Source organism: Humulus lupulus, chromosome 8, assembly GCF_963169125.1.
Source record: "Humulus lupulus chromosome 8, drHumLupu1.1, whole genome shotgun sequence".
Taxonomy (NCBI): Eukaryota; Viridiplantae; Streptophyta; class Magnoliopsida; order Rosales; family Cannabaceae; genus Humulus; species Humulus lupulus.
Window position 1 is genome coordinate 10,335,255 of NC_084800.1, and position 9,917 is coordinate 10,345,171.

The window sequence follows — 9,917 nt, forward strand, 5'->3', positions numbered from 1 at the left end:
TTCTTCGCCAACAGGTAATTAAGAGAATGAGAGAAAAGGATTAGTGCTAAATGTGAACTGAAATAGATATATGATCTTAGAGGAAAAAAGGGGTGACTCAAGACACGGTTTTTAAGTTGTTGACCCAAGATTTGGCCAACTGACATGGAGTCAGAATATGCTTGATGTGAATGAAAGTATAAGAAGAACGTAATGACAAAAGGGAATAAGACACAGTATTTTATAGTGGTTCGGCCCCAGGATTTGGTAATGACCTACGTCCACTTAGAATGATATTGATATAAAAACCAGAAGAGTGATCAAAGAACTTGGGTTCAATGAGTTTCACCACTTTCTGTCCAACAATACAATATTCCTAGGATAATTCTTATAACCTCTCACGATTCAAAGGCCAAAAGTCCCCTCCCTTGAGCTATCTCTTGCTATTTATAGGCTCAAGGGGGATTACAAAAGATTGTTACAGATATTATTTCCTGAATAATCGGATACTCAGGAGATTGTGTGAGATAAATTCAGGATTCATAAAGATCTTCCCATTAATGTCGCCTTGTACACGGACCTATCGACCAGACTGGTCGCAGGTAAGGAAGGCTTGCACTGCTTCAAATGTGTCTTCTGGTCGATACTCTAACAGAAATGTTTCCAGGTGTCAGCCACGTGTCCAGAGATCACTTACCACGTCACAATTGCTAATTTTACGGATAACATAAGTGGTTCGAAGGTTAAAATCCTCCTACTCCACTAGTCAATATTATTGATCTATACTGAGTATTTGGTTACAAATTATTTCTTACATGAAATAAGTTTTTCCAACCTCTATCAACTCCCAGGGTCTCCATATTTATAGGAGAAGGCACCTGGAAGTTGGTAGGGAGGTCATCCCGTGACCTTCTTACTTGTCGTATCAATTCTGTGACATTCATGATTAATTCCTAAACTTGACACATAAGTGTGGTCAAATCAATAGGTAAGGAAGTAATGGGCCGCACGGCCCAACCCCACCGTGGGTGTCTGAACACGCACGTTCCTGCTGCGTATCCGAGAAGTCAGGGGGATATCAGACACGTGATGCCTGATATATGCACGTTTACCTTGCGTGTGTTTACTTCTCAAGGGATCATAGCTCCATGTCTAGCTCGTACCACGAGCTTCATGCTGGACTCGACCTTTGGCCTTCAGGGGGCCTGCTCCAGTCTTGGACAATGGAGGCGAGCCCTTTGGGCTTCCTCGAGCTAATGACAGAAACTCCGGTTTCAGGGGAGTTCATGAGATAACTACGATTAGTCAGCAGCTCGGCTTTCTAATCAGCCCGTGGGAAAACCAGGGCGTACAAAATCTATGTCTATTCAATTTTAGCATATTCAAATCTCACTTTTCAGATTTTGATTCAAATTCATAATTCATATGTAAAAGGTGATCAATCAATTACATACACAATAAACACAAACTGAATAGATTTCAGATGAAGAAGAAGTAGATAAATGCATTAAATCATAATAGAATTTCAAGAGAATCAATTAGAAAACCTAAATAGAAATTTAGTTCATGTTTATCATTAAGAAATCCATAAACATGAAATTAACATAAACTAAAAGAAAAAGAAAAGAAAAGAACTCTAGATGATCAATCCAATCTTCATCCAAAGCCTCCTTAGCCTCCTCTCTCAGTCCAGATATAAAAAAGTGCCTTCTTTTCTCTCCTTAATCGTAATTGAGACCTAATTAGCGATTTTTTAAACATGAAAGGACCAAAACACCCTTAATTAAAAATCTGTGTTTTTCTCATTTGTAGACATATCCTGTGGTTGCAGGATGTCATTCCTGCAGTCGCAGGAATGCTCTAGAAATGCAAAAACTGTTGGGAATTTATTTAGGGCCACAATTGTATATATAAATGTGTGTTGGGTCATCATATAAATGAGTCAAATTTATGTGGTCTATTTTGGAATAAAGTTTATGACTTAAGGGCATGATTGTCATGATTTTAATATGTGGATACCATAAAGACAATTTCTGATTTGATGAGGGGCCAAATTAGAAATAGTAAATAAAGATTATTTACTAATTTGTCAGTTATTAATAAAGAGGTAATGGTCCCCAATTTGCAGTACGTATCTTTTCACTCTTGAATCCCCATCATCAAGAGACTAAGGTTCTCAAAAGTTTTGACTGCAAATTCGGAAGATCATAGCCTTGTACAATCGATTCAATGGACTCCGGTACGCTTCCGCTAACCTTTGGCTATTTATTGTTGATTCTCTTGAATTAATTAGAGCTAAATTCGGATTATAGTATTCTAACATTTGGTACCAGAGCATCCCTGAATTAATTCTTGAGAATATATGGTAGTATTGATCTTCCATGAAATTAATTTTTTGTAGTTGTGTATATATATATTTGGATTAAATTTACCAATAGCGTGCTCTGGCTTGTTTTTATGAAATTATAATCATTTATATGTATATATATATTTTATTGCTTCATGCGATTGTATATAAGAATTAGCATTACAATTGGTATATATATATATCTGTAATCATGTCTGTTTCTTACCTATATACATATATAAACTAAAACAGATATATAGTTTCTTACTTATATACAGTTTCAGAATTCCGCTGCGCAAAAGGATATATTTGTTAGTTCTGAATATATATATATATTCAAAAGGAAATCATGTCTGGTTCCATTGATATTACGATTGCTTATTTTTTAGGAGAATAACCAAAACAGACATGATTACTGTATTATATAAGTTAATATAATACATAAGAAACAGACATATGATTACTGTATTACATGATTACTTATATATGTGTGCATATAATACAGTAATTGCTTATATTAACTTACCTGTATATATTTCTTATATACAGTTTATTAATTTTGGAATAATACACTAACAATAAATTTTGATTTTGGATTTGGATTTAATTAAAGATATCTAATATTTTAGTTAAATTAATTAAAACAAAATATCACCAAAGTGATCACTTTTGTGTAGATTAATTAAATTAAAATATCAAGATAATAATGTCACTACTACAAAATTGACATGGGACGATGGTTTTAAACCGTCGTATAGACTCTTGTATGTCGGTTCTAATATCGTCGTCATATGCAATGTCATGCCATGTAAAGCAAGAAACAACAGTTTAAATAAAAGCGTCATCTCTTGTCGTACATTAGACGATGGTTCATATACAAACATTGTCTCTTGTGGTACATGAGATGACAGTTCCTACTCAAGCATCATCCTACTGCAGTACATGATATGACAATTTATGTGCAAGCATCGTCCCCTGCAATACATAAGATGAGAGTTTTGTGGAGACCGATGTCCCATGTAGAATATGATAATTTTTTTCATTTTTCTATTTTCAACCACTATATTAATTCATAATTTCATGTGTGAAATTTCGTTTTTAGTAATTACCAAATTAATTAAACCAAGTAAATTAATTAAAGTGCGGAATGGTAATTAACTGTTTATACAGATTACAGTTCTGTCGGGACAAAAACCAAACTTGTCACGACAGAAACTGAACACAATAAAAAGACAGTGCAAAACAATAAAGAACACAGCGAATTTTTACAAGGTTCAGAAATCCTTTCGGATAACCTAATCCTTGGGGCCACGCCCAGAGAATAAAACCAATTAATAAAGAATCACAAGTACAAAAACATTGACTTAAACAAAACAAGACTCCCTCTTGAGATTTGCCGCAACTTGTTGTACTTCTCTTCACTAATCTGATTTTGATTGAAACGCTCAACCACTTGAACTCCCTTCAATGGTCAGCGAGTGCTTGCATCCTCCCGACGCAAGGCTTGTAAAAAATCTTCTCCCGAAGACTACAAACGCTATGTTCAAATTACAATGTGTATTCACTCATGAACATGGTATAAGCTCACCACTAAACACTAATCACTCATAATTCAACAAGATCACATGAATACTTATGATCTTTAAAACAAAGAAGAACTCTCAAATATTACAATAATGCTCACAAATAATGCACCAAAGAGTTCATCTTTCTCACTGCCTTTAGAGCCCTATTTATAGAGTCTTTTTCGTGCTCACAAAGGCAGAGAAAGAATTCTTCTAATAAAGGCAAGAATCACAGTAGTTAATCTTGATTGATGAAGAGTTGCCTTATTTAGAAGATGCTGATCCGACAGATGCGATATCGGTGGGGACAGCTCAGACCTGTGCCGGATCAAAACAAGCTCAAAAAGGAAACAATAATTAATGATATTAAAAACCAGTTTCCTGATTGCAATCCTTGAGCTGCACGAAAATATGTCAGCAAATAATCCACAAAATAACTTTGGGTAAGAACCGAATATTTGCAATAACCTTTGTTTCCTTTATAAATAAAAAGAGACAATATATGCTAAATAAGGAAGCATATTATTGACCAAAAATCACACAAAAGGAAAGAGAGATTCCGAAAAATGGAATAAAGGAAACCAAATATTTTTCAATCACATCCGAAAAATATAAGAAAGGAAAAACAAAATATTTCCGAAAATTATAATAAAAGGAAAACAAATATTTCCGAAAATTATAATAAAAGGAAACAATTCAATCAACCATTTTCTCTCTTTTTATAAAAAAGATATTTCTATAAAAATGCCAATTATAGGATTTACAATCTCCCCCTTTGGCAATTTTATAGACAAGGAATATCTATTTTTTAAAAGATCCCTGCAAAACACAAGTAAGTGCTTAAAACCATAAGAGTCACAAAATAAACAAAAATGACTCCCCCTGCGTAAGATAACCAAAGCACAGTTAACGAAAGAAACCAATAATAACCAGCAGGTGAACATAATCAAAGTACCAAAAATAGAGAGTCACTCTCTCCCCCTCATTGTCTGAAAAAAATGCCAAAGAAACATAGAAACCAAAATAAAGACACATGAAGTGTTCTTTTACAACTAACAAAAGAAAAATAGATCAAGGGAACCGAAATTATCATGGGGCAGGAGAGCTGGATGCATGGAGAGTGGCCAATGAAGCAAGAATTTGGCGCTGAGTTTCCTCCATGAGTGAGAACCGGACAGACAGACTTGTGATTCCTGTCTGGACAGCACCAAGATCAGTCGGGACAGCAGGAGTGTCAGTCACAACATTGCCAGAAGCAGGACTAGCCAGATTAATGCCTTTGACTTTTCGAGCTGTAGACGGAGCATGATCATCCTTGACAGTATAGGTGGGACCAACCAAAGGAGAAGTCAAGGTCTCATGGGACTTCTTCAAAGGACGTTGAGAGTCCAAAAGTTTGTAAATGACCTGAGGAAACATCAAGTGTTGCCCCTTACGTTTGGCACCACTAAGAGACATGATTTGGTCAAAAATAACAGCTCCAAGATCTATGGCGACTCCAGTACCAATTTTGAACAACAGGAAGGCCATATCTTGAGTGATGGTGGAGGAATGTGTGGTAGGCATCCAATTAAACATAGCAAACTTGAAAAGAGCACCATAGAAATGAGTGAGATCGGTGACACGAAGAGAGGTGCTTGGTTCCCACACCATAGCCTGACCAACTAGTTCAGACAAAACTTGATCCTTTGCAAACTCAATAGAATCATCAATCTCCACAGGGACGAGATTGAGAACCTTAGCAATTTCGGACGGGCTAAAATTATACCAATGACCCCTAACATAAACTTTATGGAACATGAAAGAAGATTGGTCTAATAGTTCATCATTAAAATTTGCATAATATTCTTTAACAACCCGAGGCACAAACCCATCAAACCCAGACAAGGATCGCAACCAACCTCTTTCTTCTAAAGTAAGCAATACCCCAAAAACACGATGAGGAGCAAAAAGAAAATTTCGCTCACTAATAAAATGGCGATGGTCATAGAATTGCATGTTCTTTTCATTATCATTAAAACAGAATGTAATAGAGTGGGCTTTGAAAGAACCTGAGGAACAGGCAGGAGCACCTTTTTGCTTAGCAAGTTTGGACGACAATTCAGGAAATGCCAATGGAGTTGTGCCTTTTGGGTCCGATGCAACTGGAGAGGCTTCAGATGGGTCTTCTTCAGAGTCAGTCTTCTCAGCCAAATTATCAAGAGGAACTTCAGGATTGGGCTCGGTCAAGGAAGGGTCCAACTCAGGTTGAGAGTCTTCCGTCTCGGGAGAAACATCCTCCGATGAGGTGCATGGGGGAGGATTGATTTTGGCCTTTAATTTAAAATGAGATAAAGGAGATGAATCAGAGATGGAGCTGGTACCTTTAGATTTAGTCACTTTGGCCTTTTTCCCTTTCTTCGACCCAACACCTTTGGACTTACGTTTGCCCTTTGCCTTGGGTGTCAACATATCAGGAGAAAGTGACGATTCAGAGTCATGATCAGATGAAGCAGACATATCTTCAGTAGAAATTGATTTGGACTGACTAGTTGCTAAGGCCGGTTTGACTTTTAATTGATCTTTGGGAGAGGCGAGTGAAACCGCCGAGGCAGGAATTTGCTCAGCATCCAAATTCGGGAACGTAACTCCCTTGCTAGAAGCACCAAGAACAGATGAACTGATAGGACCCGAAAGAGCAAGAACCTTCTTTCTTGCTGTGGTTTTAAAACGACGGCCTGGAGTAGGAGAGACAGCAGGAATAGATGCCGGGACCGAAGGAGTGGCAGTGGGAACAGATTCAGGAAGTGTCTCCTGCTGAGACTTCACGGACTTGGAAGATGAACCACGGCCTCGAGTCTTCATGGCTGCTAAGAGAAAAACAAGTGAAACACACAAAGAAAGAAACCCTAAACACTTTGGTTATATGTGAGAGATTTAACAAGAAAACACTGATCATAGAACAACCAAGGGACTCCGAATATATAAAGTATTCGGAACACAAATGAGGCAAGTTCAAGATTGGGTAACCAAAAACGGGTAACCGGATTTTTAGTGATAAATGCCAAAAAATCTCCCTTTTTTAAAACAAATTCTGTCACACCTCAAAATTGGAAACTTTTGAATATTTTTAGAATATATTGAGATAAAACAAATAAATTGCAAAAAAAAAAATTAATTTTTCAAACCCCTTTTTTTTAAAAAAATACACGGTAGATAACAGATTTCCTTTTTCAAATTTTTATTATTTTTTATTACAAAATTGCCGAAAATAAAGTGTAAAATGCCTTCCATATGTGTCCATGTAAATCCCAAGTTCTGTTCAGAAGAAACAAGATAACCATATTTTTCACAGATTAGAGAAATGAGTTATACTTCAACTACGAAGAGACCATAATTTGAAAATCATACCACGCAAAACATATTTGAGTCAATTCATTATATGTATGAGTCTTACAACCATCTTACACAGTCTAGAACAGGCATATGTGTGTGCAAGTGTAAGCAATTTGGCGTTTCTTTTTGGCCTTTTAAAGCTAGGGTCATTGCCCATATTTGGCGATTTTTAGCCTTTTTCCAATTGTAACCATAATGGAGGCTATAACTCTTATACTGATGGTAGCCCTTTACGCTGGTAGAGTATCCTCCAATATAATTGCTAATTACCTGGTACCAACTTACTCAGTGTCGGCTTTCACACATCAGTATAGGTAGCACTTTTCCAAAATGGAGCCTGAAAAAGAAACTGGATTAGGAATGCTCATACAAAGATAATGATTTGATCAAATATAAATTGGATGATCTATAATTTTTCAAATATGGTTTTTTTTTTTTTTTCATTCCAACAAAGTATAGGACTTATAACGATCATTCTCTAAAATACAAAAAAAATATGCTCATCAAATTTCTTCCAATCAGGACAAGAGATTTACAAAAACACATATGCAGGGCAAGACAATCAATTTATTGGCAATTTCAAATAAAACAAACCCCCAAGGATTTCCTGAGGGAATCAAATCTAACCGTGTCTAAGGCTTTAGTAAAGATATCTGCAATTTGTTTGTTAGTCTCAACATATTCTAAAATCAATGTTTTGTTTTCAACAAGTTCCCTAATAAAATGATGACGAATGTCAATATGTTTGGTGCGAGAGTGCTTAACAGGATTTTTGGAGATATTAATAGCACTTGTATTATCACAAAAAATGGTTAAAGTTTTAACATCAAACCCATAGTCTGCCAACATTTGTTTCATCCACAAAAGTTGAGTACAACAGCTTCCAGCAGCAATGTACTCAGCTTCGGCTGTTGACAAGGAGATGGAGTTTTGTTTTTTACTATGCCAGGAGACCAAATTGTTTCCTAAGTAAAAACAACCACCACTTGTGCTTTTTCGATCATCAGTGTTTCCTGCCCAATCTGCATCACTATAACACACAAGGTTAGAATTTGTTTCTTTGGAGTACCAAATGCCTAAGTCAAGAGTATTATTGATGTAACGAATAATTCTTTTTACAGCAGTCACATGAGACTCCATGGGGTTCCCTTGGAAACGAGCACACACTCCAACACTGTAACTTATGTCAGGGCGACTTGCAGTTAAGTAAAGGAGACTCCCAATCATACTCCTGTAAAGGGTTGGATCAACTTTCTTCCCATTTTCATCTTTTGACAATTTGACCGTGGTACCCATGGGTGTTTTAGCATGTTTAGATGCATCGAGTCCAAATCTTTTCACAAGACTTCTTGCATACTTGCTTTGAGAAATAAAAATTCCTTCATCAGACTGCTTTACTTGAAGTCCTAGGAAGAAATTGAGTTCTCCTACCATGCTCATCTCAAACTCTTCCTGCATTTGTTTCACAAATTCCTGCACTAGAGAATCATTAGTAGAACCGAACACTATATCATCAACATAAATTTGTGCTATCATAATATTTTCACCAACATTTTTGATAAACAGTGTTTTGTCTACTCCCCCTCTCTTGTATCCCTTTGAGACCAAAAATTGAGTTAGTCTCTCATACCAAGCCCGTGGGGCTTGTTTTAGCCCATACAGAGCTTTTTGCAATTTAAAAACATGATTAGGATTGTAAGGATCCTCAAACCCTTTGGGCTGTTCCACATAAGCTTCCTCATTCAGAAAACCATTTAGAAATGCGGATTTTACATCCATTTGGAACAATTTAAAACCAAGAACACAAGAAATAGCTAGTAATAATATTATGGATTCAAGTCTTGCAACAGGGGCAAATGTCTCATCAAAATCAATTCCTTCAACTTGAGTGTACCCCTGTGCAACTAATCTAGCTTTATTTCTTATTATGGTCCCAAATTCATCAGTTTTGTTTTTAAATATCCACTTTGTACCTATAACATTGGTATGACTTGGTCTAGGGACAAGAATCCATACCTCATTCCTTGTGAATTGATCTAACTCTTCTTGCATAGCATTGATCCATGATTCATCATTTAAGGCCTCCTTCACATTTTTAGGTTCCAAAGTGGAAGTAAAACAAACAAATTGAACCAAATTTACATACCTCTTTCGAGTGACCATACTCTCCTCAAGATTTCCCAGAATAAGGTCAGAAGGGTGATTCTTTTTTACTCTGGTTGATGGTTCTTTTTGAATGGAGTCAGAGGAAGTAACTGGATTTTCCTTCTCTGTTTGCCCAGTTGTTGTTTCGACAGACTTGTCATTTGATACGTCAGCAGTGACTGTTGTCCCCTCCGAAGGCTGTGCTGTCGGATCCGCCACACCTATGAGCCTGTCAATTTCCTCCTCGTGGGAGTACTCAGAAAAATCTTTAAAATCATCTACAACCACATTAGCTGATTCCATAATAGTTTGGGTTCTCATATTATAGACACGATAAGCCCTACTATTAGTGGAATAACCAAGAAAGACTCCCATATCACTATTAGCATCAAATTTGCCTAGATTCTCACGATCTCTAAGAATATAGCACAGACACCCAAAAACATGAAAGTAGTTAACATTGGGTTTTCTACCTTTCCAGATTTCATAAGGACTTTTGTTTGTAC